This window comes from Marmota monax, unplaced genomic scaffold (assembly GCF_021218885.2).
Source record: "Marmota monax isolate L192 unplaced genomic scaffold, Marmota_monax_Labrador192_F-V1.1 WCK01_AAM20220418_F8-fsc00163, whole genome shotgun sequence".
Lineage (NCBI taxonomy): Eukaryota > Metazoa > Chordata > Mammalia > Rodentia > Sciuridae > Marmota > Marmota monax.
In genome coordinates, this window is record NW_026693660.1 from 732787 (window position 1) to 751798 (window position 19012).

General features: G+C 39.1%; 1 non-coding gene across 1 annotated transcript; it reads left to right on the plus strand.

Moving 5' to 3' along the window:
• The first annotated feature begins 1127 nt into the window (after window positions 1-1127).
• Window positions 1128-1231, plus strand: LOC124103332 (U6 spliceosomal RNA). Its single transcript, XR_006855177.1, has one exon. It is a non-coding gene; the product is annotated as a U6 spliceosomal RNA (small nuclear RNA).
• The last annotated feature ends 17781 nt before the right edge of the window (window positions 1232-19012 follow it).

Here is a 19012-nt window from a genome sequence, read left to right on the forward strand (position 1 = left end):
ACTAAGCTTCACCCCCAGCTCCTGAATTTTTTCATATTATACCTAGCACCTAGATCAGTGCTTGAGCATAATAAGTGACATGAAACCAAAAGAAGAATAAAAATAATTTGCTGAAGGCCTACTCTGTGCCATGCATGGTATTTGGCTCCAGATTTAGATTTATAAAGTTCAATATACTGGGGCCCATGAACTTCAGCAATTAAAGTTTAGCAAGGAAGGAAAACAAATAAATCAAGAATTAAATTTATAAGTGTAGGCACAATGCTATTCAGCACAGAGGAAGAATACCTATGGGCTGGGGTTGTGGCTCAGAGGTAGAGCACTTGCCTAGCATGCATGAGGCACTGGGTTCAATCCTCAGCACCACATAAATAAAAAAAGAGAAACTAAAGATATTGTGTCTACCTATAACTAAAAAATAAATGTTTAAAAAAATTTAAAAAAAGGAAAAAGAATACCTAAAATAAACTAGGACACCAGAGTACATTTCTTGGACAAGAGATGCTCCAGTGGAGCTTGAAGTGCATAGTGACAGCTGCATGGAGAAGGAGGAAGCAAAGAGGCACTATGGGCTTGGGCGTAGTGGTGTATGCCTGTGATTTCAGTGACTCAGTAGGCTTGAAGACAGGGATCACAAGTTTAAGGTCAACCTCAGCAATTTAGTGAGGCCCTAAGCAACTTAGGTAGACCGTGTCTCAAAATAAAAAATAAAAAGGGCTGGGGATGTGGCTCAGTGGTTGGGTTCAATCTCCAGTACCCAAAAAAAAAAAAAAAAAAAAAAAGGCACAGTGGTATAATATTATAACAAAATAATTTGGAGAAACTGGTATGGAGTATTTTTGTTGGTTGTGGTAGAAGGAGGCTACCAGCGCAAGCTGGAGCCAGTGTGAAGGGCCTTTATTGCTGAGTTTAGAGTTGAAGGTTTACACTAAAACACTTGGGGAAGTCACTGAAAGATTTTAAACACGAGAATATCATAAACTGATATTTTTTTGGTCTGGGGATGCGACTTAATAGTATAGCATATGCTCAACATGCACAATGCACTGGATTCAATTCTCTGCACCAAAGAAGAAGAAAAAGAAAGGAGAAGGAGAAGAAGAATATATAAAAAACAAAATCACCCGGTGCTTGCTTCAGCAGCACATGTACTAAAATTGGAGGAATACAGGAATTAGCATGTCCTCACAGCAAGGCTGATGCACAAATTCACGAAGCTTTCCATATTAAAAAACAAAAACAACATCAAAAAAATCACATGTAATTCCACTATCAGAGGTAACTACTAGTATCATATTGCTATAATTTCCTCCCAGTCTTTTCTACATAAATATTTTTAGTGAAAATGAGACCATATGTTATAATTTTGTATCCTTTTCTTCTTAATGTAATAACATAATTATGTATATGGGTGATTTCAACATTTTTCCCACTTACACTTTTATTTTTATTTTTGGATGCAGAGGATGGAATCAGGGCCCCCCCAAATGCTAAGCATATGCTTTACCACTGAGCCACACCCCCAGCCCCCATTTTTACTTTTTTTGTATTTCTAAAGTCTTATGGGGCTGGGGATGTGGCTCCAGCGGTAGCGCGCTTGCCTGGCATGGGTGAGGCCCGGGTTCGACCCTCAGCACCACATACAAACAAAGATGTTGTGTCCGCCGAAAACTAAAAAATAAATATTAAAAAAAAATTCTCTCTCTCTCTCTCTTTAAAAAAAAATCTCTTTCTTTAAAAATAAATAAATAAATAAATAAAATCTTGCATAATGAGCATGTGTTCTTCCAAAAAGAGTATTTACATTTTCTAATCATCATAATATATAATACAATGAAAAATGTTATAAGAATAATATATTATATATGTTCAATATGTAAAATGAAATGCAAAAAAACAGTATCACATAAAAAGGAAACTGCTTATAATATCATTACTCACAGATTACTGTTGACATTCTTTTACTTGCCTTTCTAGGCTTGTTTCTCATACATTACTTACTTACTTATGTATTTATTTTGCAGTGCTGGGGATAAAACCCAGGGTCTGGCGCATGCTAGGCAAGTGCTCTACCACTGAGCCTACACATATAACTTTTATGACTAAAGCAAACAAATTTCTCCACTCTGTGTGACTCTTCTCTGGTCCTCCTCCAGCCTGCTTTTCATCCTCTGCTTTCAGGAAGCCTGGAATTGTGTTCCAAATGGCTTCGTTGCCCCAGGGTTCTTCTTTCCAAACCACCATTCATACTGTGTACCCAAATATCTGACCCTATACTTTTCTTCTTAAAAAATCTTTCCTGCCTCCTCATTGCCTACTGAATAAGGTCCAAACTCGGAGCTACATGCAAGATTCTCTACTAGTACATCCCAAATTGCCTGCCTTGCCTGTCACCTTCCCCAGCACAGACTCAGCAGTGACACCTACCCTTCCCTTAGCAATACACTTTCTTGCCTGTGTAGTCTGCTGACCATGATTCCTGAGATGCTGCTTTTTCTATACTTGGTTACATTTTATTTATCCTTCCAGACTTATCCCAAACCTGCCACAGTGCCACACGCCTGAACTCCATCTACTTGGGAGACTGAGGCAGGAAGATGGCAATTTCAAGGCCTACCCCCAACAACTTAGCAAGACCCTGTCTCAAAATAATAATAATAAATTGAAAAGCTCAGTGGTAAAGCACACCTGGGTTCAATCTTTCTAGTACCAAACCAAAAAAAAAAAAAAAAAGAAAGAAAGAAAGAAAAGAAAACAAAAACATCTCTCTGGGCAATGAAGGTAAACCTGTGTACCCACCTCTGGTAGAGTGCTCATGTTCATCTTTCCTGAAACTGTACTCTCAAGTGCAGTTCATAATCAATACACCTCTAGCACCTAGACAGTGCCTAATATATGCTATCATATGTGTGCATGTGGTACTGGGGATTAAACCCAGGGGCTCTCTACCATAGAGCCACATTCCCAGCCCTTTTTACCATTTTATTTTTCACTTTGAGACAGGGTCTCATTAAATTGCCCAGGCTGGCCTTGAACTTGTGATCCTCCTGGCTGCACGGTATCTTTTTTTTTTTTTTTAAGAGAGAGAGAATTTTAATATTTATTTTTTAGTTTTCGGCAGACACAACACTTGAGCCACAACCAGCCCTGCACGGTATCTTTTTATTTTTTTATTTGTTGGTACTGGGGATTGAACCAGAGGTGCTTAGCCCCTGAGTGACATCCCCAGCCCTTTTTCAATTTTTTATTTTGAGACAGTGTCTCGCTAAATTGCTTAGGGCCCCATGCTAAGTCTGGCTTTGAACTTGTGGTCCTCCTGCCTCAGCCTTCTAATACTAGGATTACAGGCAAGCATCACTATGACTAGCTGAATGATATCTTTTTACTTATCTTTTTACTTGAATGAATAAAGAATGTCTGAGTCCATGTTTTTTACTCAGCTAATCAACTAGTATTTCTTTTTTTATTGTTATGGTACTAGGGATCAAACCTGGAGCTTCCCACATGCTAGCCTTGTGCTCTCTACCACTGAACCACATCTCCAATCAACGAATATGTCTTAAATATCTACTATATGATCATTAATTTCAGGCTACTGTGGAGCTGTCAATTTTTCTTTTTTTTAAAGGACTGGGTATAGAACCTATGGACACTCTACTACAGAGCTATATTGTCAGCCCTTTATATTTATTTTAAGATAGGGTCTCACTAAATTGTCTAGACTGGCCTTGAACTTCTAATCCTCCTGCCTCAGCCTCAGAGTATCAAAGAATTCTATTAATTTAATACACCAAAGATAAAAAATCTTTGGTGTATTAAATTAATAGAATTCTTTGATGTACTATGTGATGCCAGGGAAAGGAACAATTATCAAGTGTTAAGCTTGTTGGAAGAAAGCTCATGGTGAAGGTGAAATCTGAGCTGAATTTAACTATGGTGAGAATAGGATAGTCAGAAAAGAGGCAGAAAGGCATTTCAGATATGGGGAACAACACAGTCAAAGGGACAGGCAGAAACAGGATCATGCAGGCTTGCTTATGGAGAGGAATAGATAGGGCTATATGTGGCTGAGAATGTTTTCTAAGGAGGATTGGGAAAGAGCTTGGGTAGGTTGCCTAGGGCCAGGAAGGATTTAAGAGAGCCTCATTGGGATTGGGGAGCTATTTTAGGATACTTGCAAAAGACAGGAACCAAGTAAGAGGGTCAAGATGAGGTTAGCAGCAATGGGAAGGCAGAGAAATGGTTGAAGAGAAATTGCAAAGTTTGAATCAGAAAGCTGGCTTGACTATGCAGCCTGAGGGGAGGGAAATGTGTTAAAAACACCTTTTATGTTCTATTTATTTTTATTTTATATTTATTTTTTGAGGTGCTGGGAATAGAGCACAGGGCTTTATGCATGCCAGGCAGGCTTTCTGTCACTGAGCCATACTCTCAAACCCCATCCTGTAAGCACTCCCCCACTCTCTACCCCTGTTAAGTTTTAAAACAAGGAAAGTGAATAAACCAAGATTCCAGTCCAGGCAGAAGAGAGAAGGGAATGTCCTAATAGTTAGGATAAAATCTACAATAGCTCCTGTATACCAAATTCCTAAGGAGACCTGAGGAGGTCTGCAAAGAATAACTTAGAATCATTTTTTGTTTTTCAATAAGACATTTTAGTGTGATCTGAAGTCCTTTGTGTGTGTGTGTGTGTGTGTGTGTGTGTGGCCAGGAATTGGACTCAGGACCTTGTACATGCTAAGCATGCACTCTACCACTGAGCCTGTCTACTCTGAGCTTGTAATATTTTTGAAACTTCCAACTTTTACCTTAATCAAGGAATTCAGACAATATCCCCTAATCACCTTAGAAATTAAAAAGTATATGAAATAGGCAATATCCAAATTTGAAGATCTGGAAGAGTGTGACATCGATTTTAATACATACAAATGTTATTAAAATGTCATTCTGACTGAACACAGTGGCACATGCCTATAATCCCAGTGACTCAGGAAGCTGAGGCATAAGGATTATAAGTTTGAGGCCAGCCTGGGCAACTTGGCAAGACCCTGTCTCAAAAGAAAAAACAAAGGGCTGGGAATCTAACTCAGTGGTAAAACAACTCTGGTATTGACCCAATACCAAAAAATAAAATAACAAAACAAAACTAAGTGTCATTCTGAACATTATTGACCTAAGGAATGTGATCTGGGTTGCAAGTGGATAGAGTTAAGAGGAAGACATATTTATTCCAAATAGAATATCTAAAATAAAAAATCTAAACTATTAAAAATATTGAACAGAGTTATTTTGTTGTTTTCTTCCAATTATTATTTTTCATGCATCATTTATTTTTTTTAACAAATAACTCATGTTGCAAAAATTATGCTATGAGGGCTGGGGATGTAGCTCAGTTGTAGAGTTCTTGCCTAGTATGTGCAAGGTCTTGGATTCCATCCTCAGCATTGCAAAATAAATAAATAAAAATAACTACATTCAGCTGGGCAAGGTGGCACACACCCTTAATCCCAATTACTCAGGAGGCTGGGGCAGGAGGATCACAAATTCAAGAACAGTCTAGGTAACTTAAGAAGACTGTCTCAAAATTTCAAAAACTAAAAAGAAATGTTTTAAGGGTTGGGATGTAGCTCAGTGGTAGAGCACTTACCTGGCATGCAAGGGATTTGGTTCCCCCATATTGTAAAAATGTTAATTAATTAATTGATTAATTAAGATTATGATATGAGGCTGGGGTGTAGTTCAGCAGTACAATGTATTCCTAGCATGTATGAGGTCCTGAGTTTGATCCCTAGCACCCAAAAAAAAAAAAAAACTATATGTATATATTTGTGTATATATATATACATATATAATCATATGTATATATATTTGTTTTGGTGCAAAAAAAGATAACACTCCCAGCCTTTAGAAAGAGGAGCCAAAATCACTTTTGCTGTAATTTTATTAGTCATGGTCCCAGCAAAATACAAAGGCACCCTTGATGAAATTCAGAAGAGAACAAAATGAAGAACTGTTTATAGAGGGTGGGAGCAAGGTGAAAGAAACCAACCAGGGATGCTTACCTATTTAGGCATCAGAAATGGCAGACAGCCAATACCATGTCTAGGTTTTTTGTTTGTTTGTTTGCTTTGTTTTTTGGGTACCTGGGATTGAACTTAGGGACACTCAGCCACTGAGCCATATCCCTAGCCCTCCTTTGTATTTTATTTAGAGATAGGCTCTCAATTGCTTGGCACCTCACTGTTGTTGAGGCTGGCTTTGAATTTGCGATCCTCCAGCCTCGGCCTCCTGAGCCACTGGTTTTACAGGTGTGTGCAACCGCGCCCAGCACCACCCCTAGGTTTTAAGGCCAAGGGCTGGCAACAATACCCATGGAGCCCCAGAGATAGATGGAGCCAAGAGATCAATAGTCATAGAAACGTGTAGCTACTCCTGGAGTTAAGGTACCATGGCAGGAAGAGAGCAGAGTAAGAAACAGCCCCATCCCTTTCTCTTCTGTCTTCAGGCCTCTTGGTGGTGCCTTCACGTGGCCCAACCACTTGGCCACCAGATGGCCAGGAGGCCAAGTGATGAAATCTTTAAACATCTGTCTCTTTTGCTCATTTTAACTAGATGGAGAGGGGTCAAAGAATGGATGACAGGAGTCAGAGAATAATCATCTCAACAATGTTAGAGGTTTATGCTAAAGGTAGAGAGGACAGAAAATCAGGACAGCCAGGGCTCAAGGACTATGCCAAAGAGAGGCTGAGCAGCAGAGAGCCAGAACTAAGCTATATTTCTGCATACAGCTTGCAAAGATTCAAAGTGGGAGTAATGGGAGACTTAGAGTGAGGTCCAATATCAAAGTGGCTGCAGGTAACAATAACAACAACAACAACAAAATTACTCAGCAAGGTTCTGGATTCAATTCCTAGCATGTGCATAAAAAAAAGCACAAAATTACTTAAACAATATAAATTACTTAATATAAAATGGTGGGATTTCTTTTTTTTTTTTTTTTTTTTGCTACCAGGAATTGAACCCAGGGGCTCTTAACCACTGAGCTACATCTGGAGGCTTTTTTTTTTTAATGTTTTATTTTGAGACAGGGTCTTGCTAAACTGCTTAGGACCTTGTTAAATTGCCGAGGCTGGCATGGAACTTGCAGTCCTCCTGCCTCAGCCTCCTGAGTCACTGGGATTACACGTGAGCACCACTACGCCCAGCTAAAATATATTTGTCCCACTGGGTACAGTGACACACACCTGTAATCCCAGTTATTTGGGAAAAAATTTAAGGCTAGCCTGGATAACCTAATGAAATCCTGTCTCAAACAAACAAACAAACAAACAAATAAACAAAAGAGCTGGGGATATAGCTCAATGGAGAGAGTTCCTCTAGGTTCAGTCCCCTGAACTGCCAAAAAACAAAACAAAACTCAGTGTGTGTGTGTGTTTATTTTCTTTCCTGGCACCTCTCATCATTGTCCCAGATTCTTAACCTTTACTGGCCCTTCTTTCCTATTCTTCAAGTTCCTAATAGCCTGAAGTTGTTTCTCCCCTCTGAATGAGAGATTCCTTATTATAAAGTAGTTTTGTCTTGTAATTCTGTGATAACAGGATTTTAACCTCAAAATGAGTTTTACACTAAAGAATTTCAGAATCTCAGGCTTTTTGACACAATGTGTGTGTATGTGTGTGTGTGTGTGTGTGTGTGTAAAATAGTTGTGCAATATGTGGTTCTCTATGGAGCTGCTCGGAACAGACACATCACAGAAGATGTAAAACCATGGCTGGGGAGCTGGCTGCCCTGACCAGAGTGATTTGGGTGCCCACTCTGTTGTACTAGTAACTAATACCCATGAAACCGGGACTTGGGTGGGTCAAACTACAGGCTCTGATGCAACCTGCCAGGTTTGCAACTGGACTCCATCACTTACCTACTAGCCATGTAACTGGGGCAAGTTACTTAACCTCTCTGTGCTTCACATTTTGTAGGAATCTCTTCTTTTTCCTGTAGCTCTATTCCATATTTCTTACTAAAGCCATATTTCAAAAAAAAAAAAAAGAGGCTAGATTTCTATTCAAAAATGAGTGTCTGTTCCTATAGAATTCAAAACCACATACAGAAACCTGACATTTTGGTCTCTAGAGAACATCCACCAGGCAGGAGTGAATGTGTGGTAGTAAACTTCCTGATTTGATTTTGCCAGAACTAGAGCAGAGCTGAAGTTATTGTCAAGAATTTAGGGATAGGGCTGGGGATGTGGCTCAAGCGGTAGTGCGCTCGCCTGGCATGCGTGCGGCCCGGGTTCGATCCTCAGCACCACATACAAACAAAGATGTTGTGTCCACTGAAAACTAGAAAATACATATTGAAAAATAAAAAAAGAAAAAAGAATCCTTAGGGAGTATGGGGTGTTTCTCAGTGGTAGAGGCTTTGCCTAACATTCACAAGATTCTGTGTTTCATCCCAGCACTGCAAAAAGAAAAGAATATGTAGGATCTTTTATTTCCAGAGTAGCTTCATGAGTAGTGATATGATACAGAAGTAGATATCTTCATGCCTCCATGATCTGTGTACATGGACTTCCACTAGAGTTCCCTGAAGTCATTGACTCTCTTATACCTTAGCATCTAAAACCAAGTATCTTCCAGGTAATCTAGTTGCTGTTACTGTGGAATACAAATGCTTTAATCAATAACAGATCTGAAATGGAAAAGCTGAGTCTCTGCAGGACTTCAGTCAGTTCCTCCTGTTGTGCAATGACAAACTACAGGCCTGATGTGGTGGTTTGTACTGAAGACCAGGTAGGCCAAACTACAAGCTCTGATGCAACCTGCCTGGATTGCAAGTGGACTCTATCCCTTACCTACTAGCCATTTAACTGGGCCAAATTACTTAACCTCTCTGTGCTTCTGGTTCCTCATCTGCAGAATTAAAATAGCAGTGGCACCTATCTCAGAGGGTTTTGTGGGGGTTTCATGGGTTACTGTATGTGAAACATCGTAACAGTGCTTGTCACATAGTGAGCTTTTAATAAATGATAGTGATTATCATCATTACTGGTCCACTTGGTGGTGAGCAGGTTGTTTCTCCACTGGGCCAAAAGGAGGGAAATGGATGTTCATTATCTCAGTGACTTTAAAACTATTTTAATGAACTTGTAGGGTAATAATGGACTTAGCTTCAACATGTCATTAAGATAAAACAACATAAAAACCAAAACAAACAAAAACTTCAGTATCTTAAGGCCGAAATTAAATGAGCAAACTAATTTTCACTGAATGCCTCCTATTCACTGCAGGTGAAGGCACATTATTATTATTAATTTTATTTTAATAGAAAGAAATTGAGACTCAAAGAGGTTGAAATTTTTTTCAAGACTGAACAGCCAGAAGACAAGGCAGATCTATAGAAACAAGATTAGTGGTTGCCTAGGGTGAGAGGTGGGCAGACTAATGGGGAGGCTTGGGAAGGGAGGGAGGGACTGTTAATGAGCAGGGAATTTCTCCTAGGGATGATGAAAACGTTCTAAAATTTATTGTGGTGATGGTTGGACAACTTCTTGAATATACTAAAACCAACTTAATTGTACACTTTAAAAATTGTGTGGTAACGGGGCTGGAGATGTGGCTCAAGCGGTAGCGCGCTCGCCTAACATGCGTGAGGCACTGGATTCGATTCTCAGCACCACATAAAAATAAAATTAAATGAAAATTGTGGTATGTGAATCAAAACAACAACAACAACAACAAAGTACACAGCCAGAAGCTGTATAGGCTGGATTCGGATCCAACACACACACACACACACACACACACACACACACACACACGGAAATAATTCTTGAATAAAACACTAGGCAGGAATAAAACATCCTTTATCCTGGAGATGGGAATTAAGAGAGGACACTTAGGAGATATTTAGGAGAGGAGAGGGGCAAACGATCCACCCTCCTTGGGCTGATGGTTTTGTTAGGAACAGCCCAGAGACGTCCCCACAGGAAGCCAGCACCTGGAAGGGAAAGAGCCCCTGGTTGTTAGGGCGTTTCCGGGGAGGGAGGCTGGAGACAGGAAATGGCGTGGTGGAAGAGTTAGCTAGTAGGAGCTCAGAAGTCCGTGTGCTCTCTGGCTGTGTTTTTTTTGAGTTTCCCTTGCTTGTTTTCACTCTGGCTTCCCTTAATTTTTAGGAAAGTTCCTTTGGCAAGTTCTCACTCGTCCCCAAACGTGTTCAGGAGAGAAAGGAAGAGGTTTTTCCAGGCAAGGGCCAGAGGGAAGCTAGGAGGCTTGCTGTCACGCGGAAGTCCTGGCAGCAGCCCTTCTGCGCAAGTCGACCTAGTCCCTCTGGTGTGCCAATTAAGAGAAATTCACAGTACACTGGGGACATTCTGTGACCTTATCACAGAGTAACCTCCTCAGCAGGCCTTTGGGAGAAGAGAGGCCATCTTAGATAGTTCCTTCAATGATGTGGGAGGCATGTCTGGAGGGCACCCATCACGGTGGCATTGCCAGTTCATTCCCTTAGTGCAAGAAGAGCTAAGCAGATCCCAGTTTTATTCAATGTGTTTGATTAAGGAGATGGAATTTGGAAGTTAGTGTCATGTTAAACCAGAACGAAAATCACTGATGCTTTTTTTTTTTTTTTTTTTTTTTTTTTTTTTTTAATATTGGCACTTTAAACACCATGTAGGGGTTACAGGTGTAGCTGAGTGGAAGAGCACTTGCCTAGCATACTCAAAACTCTAGGTTTGATCCCCAGCACTACCAAAAAAAAAAGTGCCATTTAGTTGTAATTTATTTATTTTTATTTCTGTATAAAGCATTCATTGAACCCAGGGGTACTTTACCATCAGCTACACCCCCAATCCTTTATATTTTGACACAAGCTCTCACCAAGTTGCCCAGGCCCACCTCCAAATTGCAATCCTGTCTCAGTTAACCTCCCAAATTACTGGGATTGAAGGTGTGTAACATTGTGCCCAGCTAGTAATCCCCACACCTAATCTGCAACCTGTTTCTTATAAAAAAAAAGAAAAAAAAGTTAGCTTGAGAGAGTTGTATGAGAATCAATCATATTTTAAATATTTGTGAAAAACAGATGCTAAAATGTAAAGAAATTCTGCAGCGAATTGTTTTGTTGATGAGACTTACCATCACTTAAAATATTTTGTTTATACTTTTCTATTTTTCAAATTTTTCACACTAAGTATAAATACCTTATAGAGAAGTTTTTTTTGGTATGTGTGGTGCCAGATCAAATCCAAGGCCTCTTCATATAAAGTTTAGAATCAGTTTGTCATGTATGCTAGGCAAGTGCTCTATATCAAATTAGGAAAAGAATAACCCATTTTAATTTTTTTCAATTTTTGGTTTTTCTAATTTTCATGTATTATAATTTAAAACATGAGGGACTGGGGGTGTGGCTCAAAGGCAGAGCATGTGTTTAGCATGTGGTAGGCCCTGGGTTCAATCCCCCACACCAAAAATTAAAAAAATATATATTATCACCCCAAACTTCATTCTTCTATAAATTTGAATTTTCAAACATGATTTAAGGTTTATGTATCTATTAGATATCCCTGTATATAAGTAATAGATGTTATATCTGTATATCCTCACAATACAAAATTGACAGTGTCAGTCACTACCATCCAGGTATTTGAGTTTGGCCAGGGAAGCTTGGTCCTAAGACAAGGAACAAGTCAAAACTGGCTGCCCTTTGGGTTTGTGAACCAGCCATTGGGTAACTGAATCAATATTGATAGTATTTGTATACAGCCATTTACCTGTATTGGCTAAAGCTGCCCTCTATGATTGCATCAACATGCTAAGCAGGTTTGTCAGCTGCTCCTGGCACTCAGAGTTACAGAATATTGTTTCAAGCTAAGCTTCAGTGGACAACCCACTCTGTTTGTCTGTAATCCCAGTGATTTGAGAGGCTAAAACAGGAGGATCACAAATTCAAGGACAGCTTCAGCAACTTAATGAGACCCTAAGCAACTTAGACTCGGTCTCAAAATAAGAAAGAAGGAAAAAAAAAAAAGACAAGAAAAGAAATAACTTCAGACTTTCAAAACTTTGCACACATGGTATTAAGCATTCTCATATACTCTTTACCCATATTCCCCAGAAGTTAACATTATACCCTACTTGCTTTATTAGTTATTCTCTCTCTCTCTCTCTCTCTCTCTCTCTCTCTCTCTATATATATATATATATATATATATACATATATATACACATGTACATATATGTGTAGGTAACAATAAATATTTTTTCTAATATTTTTGAGAGCAAATTGCAAATATAATGCCTTTTTTTCCTCTAAATTTTTCAGAGTGTACTTCCTTTTTGAGTTTATTTCCTCTTTTAAAAGTACAGGGTTGGCGCACACCTGTAATCCCAGTGGCTCAGGAGGCTGAGGCAGGATGATAGTGAGTTCAAAGTCAGCCTCAGCAAAAAGCAAGGTACTAAGCAACTCAGTGAGACTCTGTCTCTAAATAAAATACAAAATAGGGCTGGGGATGTGGCTCAGTGGTCGAGTGCCCCTGAGTTCAATCCTTGGTACACCCGGCAAAAAAAAAAAAAAAAAAACAAGGATAGGGTTGAGGGTGTGTGGCTTAGATTGCCTACTAAGAACAAGGCCCTATGTTACATCCTCAATAACAGAACACAAACACACAAAGTACATTCTCTTACATAACAACACTATGATAATCACAGTTGTGAAATTAATATAATACTATGATCTAAACTTCAAACTCAGTCAAGTTTCACCAACTGTCCCATTAATATCTTTTGTTTAGTCCTACCTGGTTTTATATATTGCATTCAGTTATTATGTCTCTTTGGTCTCTTTTAATCTGGATGAGTTTCTCAGTATTTCTTTGCCTTTTACACCTTGACACTTGAAAGGAACTACCCCCACCCCCACCCCCTCTGGCCCAGGATCTTGTCCAGGCTAAGTAAGTGCCCTGCCACTGAGCTAAAGCTCTACCCTCATACCAGCTATTTTATAGAACGTCCTACCTTTGGAGTTTGTCTAGTCTCTCCACATGACAAGATTGAGGGTACGTTTGCGGGCAGGAATACCAAAGAAAGGAGGGTGGGTCCTTTTCAGTGCATTCTATCAAGAGGTACATAGTTATCTTTGGTCAATTAGTTAAAGTAGAATCTACCAGATTTTCCCACCATAAAATTACTATTTTTCTCTTGTAACCAATAGATATCTATTAGATGTATGTTTTATATATCTTTCTCTCAGTCTGAAGCTTACATATTCTTTCCTGCACCTTCAATCTCTTTCCCCATCCTCCTCTCCCTCCAGATCTTTTAATTGCTAGGGTTAGAACTCATGGCCTTGAAAGGCTATGCAGATGTTCTACCACTGAGCTTCCCCCAAAAATGTTTTTTTTGTTTTTTGTTACTGTACCGAGGATTGAATTTAGGGCTCTTGTATGCTAGGCAAACAGTGAGCTACATCCTTAGCCCTTTTATTTTATTTTTATTCTTTGTGTGTGTGTGTGTGTGGTTCTGGGGATTGAACCCAGGGCCTTGTGCATGCGAGGTAAGCACTCTACCTACTAAGCTATATCCCCAGCCCCTTTAATTTTATTTTGAGACAGACTCTTGCTAAATTGCTCAGGCTGGGTCAGGCATGGTGGTGCAATGCCTGTAATCCCAGCAACTCAGAAAGCTGAGACAGGAGGATCAAAGTTTGAGTCCAATTTAATGGCTGGGGATGAGCTCAGTGGTACAGGAGCCCTGAGTTAAATCCCCAGTATCAAATAAATAAATAAAGTTTCCCAGGCTGAACTTAAACTTGAGATCTTCCTGCCTCAACCTCCCAAATAGTTGGATTACAAGCATCTGCTATGCCTGGCGTTGTTTTTTTCTTAATAGTGTATTTTTGTTATTGTTGTTGTTGTTTATTTTTGATCCTGGGAATTGAACCTAGGGACACTTTACCACTGAGCTAAATCCCCAGCCCTTTTTAATTTTTTTTATTTTGAGACAGGGTCTTGATAAATTGCTTAGGGCCTCACTAAATTGCTGAGACTGTCTTTGAACTTGCGATCCTCCTGCCTCAGTCTCCTGAGTCAATGGCATTACAGATGTGTGCCACCATGCCCTGCTTTATACTGTCTTTTGATGAGTAGATATTTCTAATTTTGATGAAGTCTAATTTATCAATTTTTTAAGTGGTTGTTGCTTTCTCTGTGCTAAGATATTTCTACCCCCAAATCAGAAAGATATTCTATGGTTTTCTCTAGAAGTCTTATGTGTGTGTATATATATATATATATATATATATATATTTTTTTTTTTTTTTTTTCAGGGAGTAGGGCATACTGGGGACTGAACTCAGGGGCACTTAGCCACTGAGCCACATCCCTAGCCCTATTTTGTATTTTATTTAGAGACAGGATTTCACTGCATTGCTTTAGCACTTCGCCATTGACTAGTGATCCTCCTGCCTCAGCCTCCTGAGCCACTGGGATTACAGGCAAGTGCCACAGTACCAGCGTGGCTGAAGTCTTATACTTTTAACTAAAGCTATAAATAGTTTTAGGTCTCTAATCCATTTCAAATTAATCTTCTAAATGGTTTGAGGAAGGGATCAGAGTTTATTTTTTGCATATGGATATTCAGTTCCAGCACCATTTGTTGAAAAGTTTTTAATTCCCTATTTGACTGCTGTGGTACCAAATTCCAACTGGATTTGATTGGAAAAACCAAAGAACTATAGTGTGGGTATACTTTTTAGTTCTTTATTATAGTTCCATGATTGTTTGATTATCCACATGTCTTGGCCCAAATTTTTATACTAAACATAAATTGCTCAACTCAACATAACATTTCTGGGCTTCAGTTACATTTACACAGTGATTATTGTACCTACCTGATGTATAAGTTTATTTATAAAATCCGATATTCTTGCTTCTTAGACTGTACATCCTATTTATGCTGATATTATATTATATTTTATTTATTTATATTTGTGGGGCTGGGGTTCAAACTCAGGGCCTTGTGCATGCTAGGCAAGTACTATGCCGCTGAGTTACATCCTCAACCCCTATGTCAAATTATTTTTAATTTCAGTTTTTTTGATGCTGGGAATTGAACCCTCATACGTATTAAGCATGCATTCTACTACTGTGCTATACCCCTAGCTTGATTACTTTTTGTGTGTGTGTTGTGGGGTACTGAGGATTGAACTCAGGGGTACCCAACCACTTAGACACATCTCCAGCCCTGTTTTTTGTATTTTATTTAGAGACAGGGTCCCACTGAGTTGCTTAGTACTTTACTTTTGCTGGGGGTGGTTTTGAACTCTCAATCCTCCTACCTCAGCCTTCTGAGCCTCTGGGATTACAGGCATGCACTACCGTGCCTGGCTTGATTACTTTTGAACCAAGCAGTGCTCTACCACTGAGCCTCATCCTCAGTGGTTTTTAGTTTTTAATTTGAGAGAGGGTGTCACTAAATTGCTGTCACTGACCTGCAATCCTTCTGCCTCAGGCTCCTAAGTAGATGGGATTATTGGCGTGTGCACATACAGCAAGCCTGATTATTTTTTATATTGATTCTATAGCTTGCTAGCTTTATGAGAAGTTTTAGCAATGTGAAGATATCCCTGGATTCTCTCCCTTTTCCATAGCCCTCATATCTTATTTGTGCCTCATAATTTCAGAAAAGTGGTTCCAGGGCTAAGGATGTAGTTCAATGGTGGAGTACTTTCCTAGAATATGCAAAGTCCTGGGTTGTATCCACAGCACTGCCAATAGAAAAGAACTGCAAAAAAAGGGGTTGCCACTTATTTAATGTTGACTTGAAATAGTAACCAATTCTCCTGGGTTCACTGGTATCTCCGTCAGGAATGTTTTGTAAACAGAGGAGCCTGCCTAAAGTTAGGACCAGCTAGGAAAACTGAGTGATGTATATACAGGATAACTGGATACTTTATCTTTCAAATTGGGATACTTCTGAGGTTAAACAGGATTATTATTGATAATTATGCAAGGACAAGAGGTGTAAACCAGTTCTAAACCTCTGAGAACTCAGGGAGATTGGTGGATCCCAGTGGGAGAACACATGCTTAGCATGCATGGTGCCCTGGCTTCCATGCCCAGGACCAAAAAAATAAATTTTAAAAAACCAAAACCAAAACCTAGGACTCTGATATGGCTCAGTAATAGAGTGTTTTCCTGGCATGCGTGAAACCCTGTTTTGATCCCCAGAACTGAAAAAAACCCAAACCAAACCAACTTTCAGAACCCAGTCAAGGTCATTCATTCAACAGCCATTTTAAAAATGCCTATGTGTGTGCTAAAGGTGATGTAGATTCTAAGACAAATAAGCCATAATTCTTACTCTTAAGGAGCTTTTATTATTACCATCTGGGGACAATAACCAGACAATTACAGTGAAGTATTTAATTTCCCTGAGCTACGTTTGCAGAGTTCCTTGTGGGTCAGGCAGGAAACCAAGACTGCTATGTTGAAGTGTTAGAAGCTGTAGGGGGTGGCGGAGGTCCCAGATGAGCAGTTGAGATAATGAAAATAACCTATTAATGACAACAAGTTAGATTTGCATGGCCCTTTAGAGAGTTGTCAAGAATTAGGATGCTAGCAGGAAAGAAAATAGAGAGTAGCAGTGTCCACAACACCAGAAGAAATGAGAACATTAAAGGGAGGAGCTTTTGACATTCAGTGTCTACTGCAATTGCCAAGGAGGCCAATCAACAGCTGCTCCCCAGGGCTCTGTTCTCCACCCAATTCTCTTTCCGCATTCCCTCTGGATGACCTTGTCCACACCCAGGGCTTCAAAAGACAGTTACTTGTTGATGCCTATTAAATAGCCCAGGGTTTTCTTCTGAATTGCCGGTTTGAATATTCACCCATGTCTAGCATGTGGGAATCCTGGGTTCAATACCCAGAACCATAAATAAATAAATAAATAAATAAATAAATAAAGTAAATATACCCTTTGATCCAGGGATCTCTAGGAATTTCTTCTTTGGCTCTACTCATACACAGGCAATATGATAAAAGTTTCAAGTTGCTTATTGAAGCATTGTTTTAATAACAAAAGACTGGAAGACTAATTGTCCTTCATTGGGACACTTCAAATAAGTCATGGTCCTTCATACAGATGCTATGCAACTGTAAAATAGAATGAGAAATCCTCTATATTCTAATAATAGAAAGACCCCACCCCCACCACCACCAAGCTGGACGCTGTGATACAGCTCTGGAGGCTGAGGCAAGAGAATCATGAGTTCAAAGCCAGCCTTAGCAACTTAGTGAGACCCTGTCTCTAAATAAAATATAAAAAAGGGCTGGGTATGTGGCTCCATGATCAAGCGCCCCTGAGTTCAATCCCTGATACAAAACAAAAGTGAAAAACAAATCCAAAATGCAGTATGAAATTGTTATTATTATTATTATTATTTATTTTTGGGTACTGGGGATTAAGATTCTCCTGTTTCAGCCTCCTGAGTTACTTAAGATTACAAGCATACACCACTGGGACCAGTGCAATATGAAATTTTAAAAAGCAAATGCAGACTGGTGTGTGTGTGGTATGCTATAATTTGTATAAAAGAGGTGGGTGGGATGAATCATATATTTACACTTATTTGTGCATGCACAATGAAACTCGGCAAGGATATACAACATTCTCGTAATAGGTATGTTTTAGGGGTGTTGTGGGTAAGGGCCAGAATTAAACAACAGAAGAGCAAAAGGTGGGAGGAAGATATTTCATTCTACTTTTTTTTCCCCCAGTATAGGGGATTGAAACATGGACACTCTATCTCTACATTACCAGATCCTTTTATTTTGAGATAGGGTCTCTCTAAATTGATAAGGCTGGCCACAAACTTATGAGCTTCCTGCTTCAGCCTCCTGAGGTATGTGCCAAGGCACCTGTCTACATTCTGATTTTTTAATCTTATAAATGCACTGTATACTTGAAATAATTTCTTTTACGAGAAAGGCAGAAAACAGTAATGGAATTTACATGTAGTAACATGTACAAATTCTAACTAATAAAATTTCCTTATAATAATTAGTACTACAGAGAGGAGTATTATAACAACCTATAATAAAATCTTTTAAAACCTATGTTCACAGAGCTGGGGTTATGGCTCAGCGGTAGAGCACTTGTCTCGCACGTGCAAGGTCCTGGGTTCGATCCTCAGCACCACATATAAATTAACAGTTATTGTGTTCAACTACAACTACAAAAAATATATATATATTAAAAAAAAAACTGTATTCACTCATGTGGCATATAAAAATACTCTAAGAAAGTTTCTGGCAGAGAGTTACTTGGAAAGCTGAGACAGGAGGGGAGGATCATAAATTTGAGCCCAGCTTCTGCAGTTAAGCGAGACCCTCAGCAACTTAGAGGGACTTATCTCAAAATAAAAGTTAAAAGGGCTGGGATTATAACTCAGTGGTAGAGCCCTTGCTGAGCAAGTAAGGACTCTGGGTTAATTCCCAGCATGGCCAGAAAAAAAAAAAGTTTTTGTGCAATAAATGTTTTCTGTAGTCCAATGTAACAGTCAGTAGTTACTTCTTTTTTCCATTTTATTTTCTTTTAATTATACCTTGAAATAGCTATTACTCTTCACATGCTCCTAGTATATACTGAGAAATTACTTGGTTTAAGACAGAGTGGTAGATGTGATGAGTGATAAGGAATAAACATGACTCGTGCCCTGATCTAATCAGAGTGTGTATGTCCCCATGTCTCCATCCTTCATTTTGCTTAAGCCTTTGCTTGCGTATCATCTCCCACGCTAACCCCCTCTCTAAAGTCATTCCATCATTTTCTCTCTCCATTCCCTATGCTTGTTTATTTTTCATTATATCTCTTATCACTATCTGACAAATTACATATTCATTTGATTCTTTTTTTGTCCTCTGCAGTTAGAGCAATGCCTGCCCCATAATAGACTAAATGTTTATGCAGTTAATAAATGTCTGGAAGATGTAGCTGAATTGGTAGAGCATGTCTACAAT